Raw genomic sequence first — 6,000 nt, 5'->3', positions numbered from 1 at the left:
TGGATGTGGTCGAACCTCCGGCCGGGGGGTTTGAACCGCTGCGGCAGAGCCTTGGTGTGCCGCTGCACCTTGGCCGTTTGGCACTGCATGCACGTTTTGGCCCATTCACTGAGCTGCTTACGAAGTCCATGCCACACGAACCTGTTGGAGACCAGCCTTTCGGTGGTCCTGATGGAGGGGTGCGCTAAGTTGTGAATGGATTCGAACACCCGCCGGCGCCAGGACGGGGTTGGCCGGTAGCTACGTCACATAGTAGGGTCCTCTCACCTGGGCCTACGGGGAGGTCTTGGAGCTGCAAACCAGAGACTGCAGTCCTGTAACTGGGGATCTCAGCGTCTGCCTGCTGTGCCTCTGCCAGCGCTGCATAGTCCACCCCCTGGGGCAGGGCCTGTATGGTAGGTCTGGATAGTGCGTCCGCCACGACGTTGTCCTTTTCCGAGACATGCCGGATGTCCGTCGTGTACTCGGAGATGTAGGACAGATGTCGCTGCTGGCGGAATGACCGGGGTCGGACACCTTCATGAACGCAAAGGTAAGCGGTTTGTGGTCTGTGAACGCGGTGAAGGGCCTACCTTCTAAAAAGTACCTGAAATGTCGGATTGCTAGGTATAGTGCCAATAGCTCCAGGTCGAAAGCACTGTATTTGAGTTCGGGTGGTCATAGGTGTTTGCTGAAGAACGCCAGGGGTTGCCAGCGACCCTCGATGAGTTGTTCCAGCACTCCACCGACTGCTGTGTTGGATGCGTCCACAGTGAGGGCAGTAGGAACGTCCGTTCTGGGGTGCACTAGCGGTGTTTGCCAAGGCTTCTTTGCTTTTAACGAAAGCGGCTGCAGCCTCTTTGTCCCAGGTAATGTCCTTGCCCTTACCCGACATCAGGGTGAACAGGGGGCGCATGGTTCGGGCTGCTGAGGGGAGGAAACGGTGGTAGAAATTCACCATACCCACGAATTCCTGCAGGCCTTTGATAGTGTTGGGTTGGGGGAAGTGGCGGACCGCGTCTACCTTGGCGGGCAGCGGGGTTGCCCCGTCTTTAGTAATCCTGTGGCCCAGGAAGTCGATGGTGTCGAGTCTGAACTGGCATTTGGCCGGTTTGATTGTAAGGCCGAATTCACTCAGGCGGGAGTAGAGCTGGCGGGGGTGGGACAGATGCTCCTGACGACTACTGTTGGCTATGAGGATGTCGTCCAAATAGATGAACGCAAAGTCCAGGTCGCGTCCCACCGCGTCCATTAGCCGCTGGAACGTCTGTGCGACATTCTTTAGACCAAACGGCATTCGGAGGAATTCGAAAAGTCCAAACGGGGTGATGAGTGCTGTTTTGGGGATGTCGTCCGGATGTACCGGGATTTGATGGTATCCCCGGACGAGGTCTACCTTGGAAAAGATCCTTGCGCCGTGTAGGTTTGCTGCAAAGTCTTGAATGTGCGGCACAGGGTAGCGGTCTGGCGTTGTAGCCTCGTTCAGTCTGTGGTAGTCACCGCATGGTCTCCAGCCCCCCGTTGCCTTGGGCACCATGTGCAGGGGGGAGGCCCATGGGCTGTCGGACCGTCGTATGATCCCCAATTCCAACATCTTCTTGAACTCCTCCTTCACCAGTCGGAGCTTGTCCGGGGGAAGCCTTCGAGCATGGGCGTGGAGGGGTGGTCCCTGGGTCGGGTTGTGGTGCTGTACTCCGAGGTTATCTGCCGAATGTGGAATTGTGCTTCTGCCTGTTCGAACCACAGACGGGGTCTCAGCGGGGCCTCAAAAGCTTGGCAGTTGTAATGAAACTGTGAACAGATGCAGCATCGGTCATCTCTGGCCCAAATATCGTTTGGGCCATCGGGGTCACCAATTGTAGCGATGTGCTACACACAGCGCTAGAATAACCACACGGAGTCGGTGAGTTGGAGTTGCAATAAAGCGATTTATTCAAACTTCGCGGCCTGCTTTAAAGCCTTCTCGTTCCCGCCCTCCCTGGGGCGGGACTGCTGTGGGGAATGCATATTCCCAGACCCTTTCCGCGCGTGGGATTTTCCCCCTGCTGGTGAAGATGGCCTGGCGCCCTTTCTGGGGCCGGCCCTCTGCCTCCGCGTGCTGTTTCGTGGGCCGGTTCCTGTGTGCTAGAAAGTGGGTCGCCACACGACCTTTATTTTAGACGCTTGGTTTGGGAGAAAGTTGCAAGTATCCATGTTGCATTAGGAAGATGGCATATATTGCAACTGCAGTGTCATGAGGAGAGGGAGCGAATACTAATCTGTAGATAGTGGGGCGACATCTTAGAATGGAGATGAGCGATTTCTTTAGCCAGAGAGTGGAGAATTTGTGGAATTTCTTACCACATCTGGCTGTGGAGGCCAAGTCATTGGGTATATTTAAGGCAAAGGTTGATAGATTCTTGATTAGTCTGGGCATGCAGGCTTACAGGGAGAAGGTTGAGATGGAAAATGAATCAGCAATGATGAAGTGTTGGAGCAGATTTGATGGGCCGAATGGCCCAATTCTGCTCCTATATTTTATGGTCTTGTATGGTACTTTTGCCTTGTTGATAATCTCAAATAAGTTGTAAGTTGAATCATTTCAGCCTCTAACATATATTTTTGCAAAAATATTTACATGGCTAGTCCGATTAAACTTGCTGTTGATGGGAGCCCACGGTGTGTCAATGGTGGGAATTCATTTCAGACTTGGGTAGTTCATAACTTTTTGAGGGGGTGGATTTGGGTGTAACTGGAGAAGCCAGCATTTATTGCCCATTCCTAATTGACCTCGATGTGATGTTGGTTTTGAAACACTCAATCTTTTAGAGAAGGTACGTCGTCATTACTGTCAGCCCAAGGTACAGCAAGCAGATGAAGTGATGATGATGATGAAGTTTCTTCTGCCGATTGCTGTTACCCAATCTTTGCACCGCAGTTGTTGCATGGTATTTACTTGACTGGTCCAGTTGAGCTGCCGATCAATAGTGATTTCCTTGATGAGGAATTTAGTGGTATTAGCGCCCTCTAATGCATGAGCCGTTTGGATTCTTGCTTGTTAAGATGGTCATTGCTGGTAGTTTTATGGTACAGGTATTACTTAGCATTCATCAGTTAATGCCTCAGTTTTGTCTAGGTCTTGTTGCATGCAGACAGTGTGTGCTTCATTAGCTGAAGAGGAGTTGCAGATAGAATTGAATACTGTGCAATCATTCCCACTCTGGCCTCATGATGGAAGAAAGGTTATTGTTGAAGCAGCTGTGATGGTTTAATGACGTTTGATCCACAGTACAGAACTAAGGACCAAGTGGATCTAATTTTGTAACTTGGTTTGAGGTAGGTGATAGTAGGAGAGTACACATCAGTTAACTATGCAAAAGGTAATATAGAAGCATCTCTCACTTGTGAATCTCAGTAATTAACATAGACCCTCTCCAAAAGTGTTTATTGATAACATTGAAGGTGGTTTAAAAGGAACCATGAATTAAAGTATTCTGAATGGCAGGAAATACTGAGAATTTCCTGGTGTTTCTACAAAGACTGTCAGCTGATCTGTATGGGATGATTCTCTGGGGATATACTGATTAGCGGTCCAGCCCACAGAGCTAACAGGATTTCACTCCTGAAGGCAAATCAACACCTGGAGGTGCTTGAAACCTGAAGTGAAAGAAGAATGTGATGGAAAAACATAGATCAGGAAGCACTTGTGAAAACAGTGTCCTCTCCCAAATGTTAACCAGAATTTTGTCATTTCAACACAGGACCATCTTTTTTGAAATTTGTATAAATGCACTGGATAATTTCCCCCTTTTTAAAAAAAAAATGGTTAGAAATGATCCCAAACTCTCTCCCGTTTAACATGGGGGCTCTCAGCTCAGCAGGGGACTGAAAAAATGTTCATTACAATGACTGCATGTGTTTTGTTGAAATTGCAATCACAAGTCGCCATGGTAACTTGGCAAGAGAACAGCGTAGTGTGTCAACCAAGTGACCCATGGGAAAGCAGGGGGAGGGAGGTGGTCAACGTCAGATTAATGATCTGTGTTTTCACCCAAGTGGTCCCTGTGCAGTTAACACAGAGAATGTCATTAATCCTCAGTAGGTTCATGTGTTTACAGGATTGATCTTTTGGCTGAAAATTGAGGAGTTACCATAGAACCAAATCATCACACAGAAGGAAGAGAAATGAAGAATGTTTGCAATTAACCAATGCAACAGTGCCATGTATATCCCCAGAGTTGACAAGATATGATAAAACTGTTGTCAAACTGGAAATAATGTAATCATGAAGCAAACAGATCTTTTGAAGTTATATATAAGGGAATAAAGTAGGACTGGTGTTTCTGTGCTGCTTGAATCTATGACCAAACTTGTTCTCATCAGAAAATGTGATGATGATGGGCTATAGTCTAATGAACCTGTTTTTATTGACTACACTAAGGGGCCAGAAAGTTACTAAGAATTCATTTATATCTTTTCTCAATGATACACAACTACTGTACAAACAAAACAACGAAGGTCTAATAAAATGCTGACGTGATCCTGGATACAATAAGGAATGTCTAAATGACTGAAAAATACTCAAGAAATGAATCCTATGTTTGTATATTTAAATCTGGATGGGTCTTGGAATATGATCTAAACATTGGACAGGAGCATGTGTGATACCAAATTTTAATAAGCAAAAAATCAAAACTGTCAATATATTAGTCTGTCAGTGAACTTCAATCATGCCCAAAGGAATCAATGGAAGTACATTTGTAAGCAAGTCAAGAGTAGATGAGTTACTAAAGAAGGATTTGCATTTACAGTATATCCATGGGATACTTTAAAGCAATTTTACAACAATGTTTCAGTCTAGTCACTAATAAGGATACCTGGAAATTATATTTCCTGAGATGTCAATGTGATAATGGCCAGGTAATCTGGCTTCGGTGATATTGATTGAAGAACAAATATTAATCTGGACAATATTCCCTCTGCTAAAGAAAATGCCATGAAGTCCACTAATGAAGGGAGATGAGGCAATCTCTCAACACTGATCTGAAGGGTTAGTGTGGAATTTCATGCTTGGGTTTCTAGGGTAAGGTTTCATTGTTTGAACTTTAATTCAAGTGTGCTGCCAATTGAATGCTGAGTGAAAGTTTTGGAGTTGGTTGGTGGCTGTAGGTTGCCTTGGCAAAACTTGTAAAAGTTTTGACCAAATGCCAAACAATAGACTATTCAATAAGTCTTTGTAACCATAGTAGGCAGATTCTGGATGGATTTAAGTAATTAGTTGCATGCTAATCATCAAATATTTTTTATTGATCATAATGCTTGGGAGTAGCGATCAATGTTCTTGTCACCACTGTTCATCAGCATTGATGGAGCTTACCATAGGCTCATGGATGATACAAAGATTGTGCTAATAGAACAGGTGGAACATGAATTGACACGGAAATTAATGAATGAAATATTAACCTTTATTGAAAATAAGAACTAGATGATTAACTGGTACTGTTTTGATAAACTTTTAAATTTATTTTTGGAACCATTATGATCTAACGATAATATTATACACTTTGTATCAAAAGGACAGACAGGTAGGCAGAGAGGGTGGGGTGGTTCTGTTGGTAAAAAATGAAATCAAATCTTTAGAAAGAGGTGACAAAGGAGCAAAGGTGTAGAATCGTCTGGATGGCGTGTTGTGCAATGAAGTAGAATTAATCAGAGAGCTTAAGTGGGTAGTGACATAACATGATAGAGTTCATCCTGCAATTTGAGAAAGAGAAGCTAAAGTCAGGTGTTTCAATTTTACACTAGAGTAAAAGGAATTAGAGGCATGAGAGAGGAGTTGGCCAAAATTAATTGGAAGGGGACACTAGCAGGGATGATGGCAGAGCAGCTATGGCTGGAATTTCTGTGAGCAATTCAGAAGACACAGGATAGATACACTCTACAAACCAAAGAAGTAGTAGTAAACTAAAGGCAAAATGATACATCTGTGACTGACAAAAGCAGTCAAAGCCAACATAAAAGCCAAATAGAGGGCATATAATA

Source organism: Mobula hypostoma, chromosome 21, assembly GCF_963921235.1.
Source record: "Mobula hypostoma chromosome 21, sMobHyp1.1, whole genome shotgun sequence".
NCBI lineage: Eukaryota > Metazoa > Chordata > Chondrichthyes > Myliobatiformes > Myliobatidae > Mobula > Mobula hypostoma.
This window is presented reverse-complemented; position numbering follows the sequence as displayed.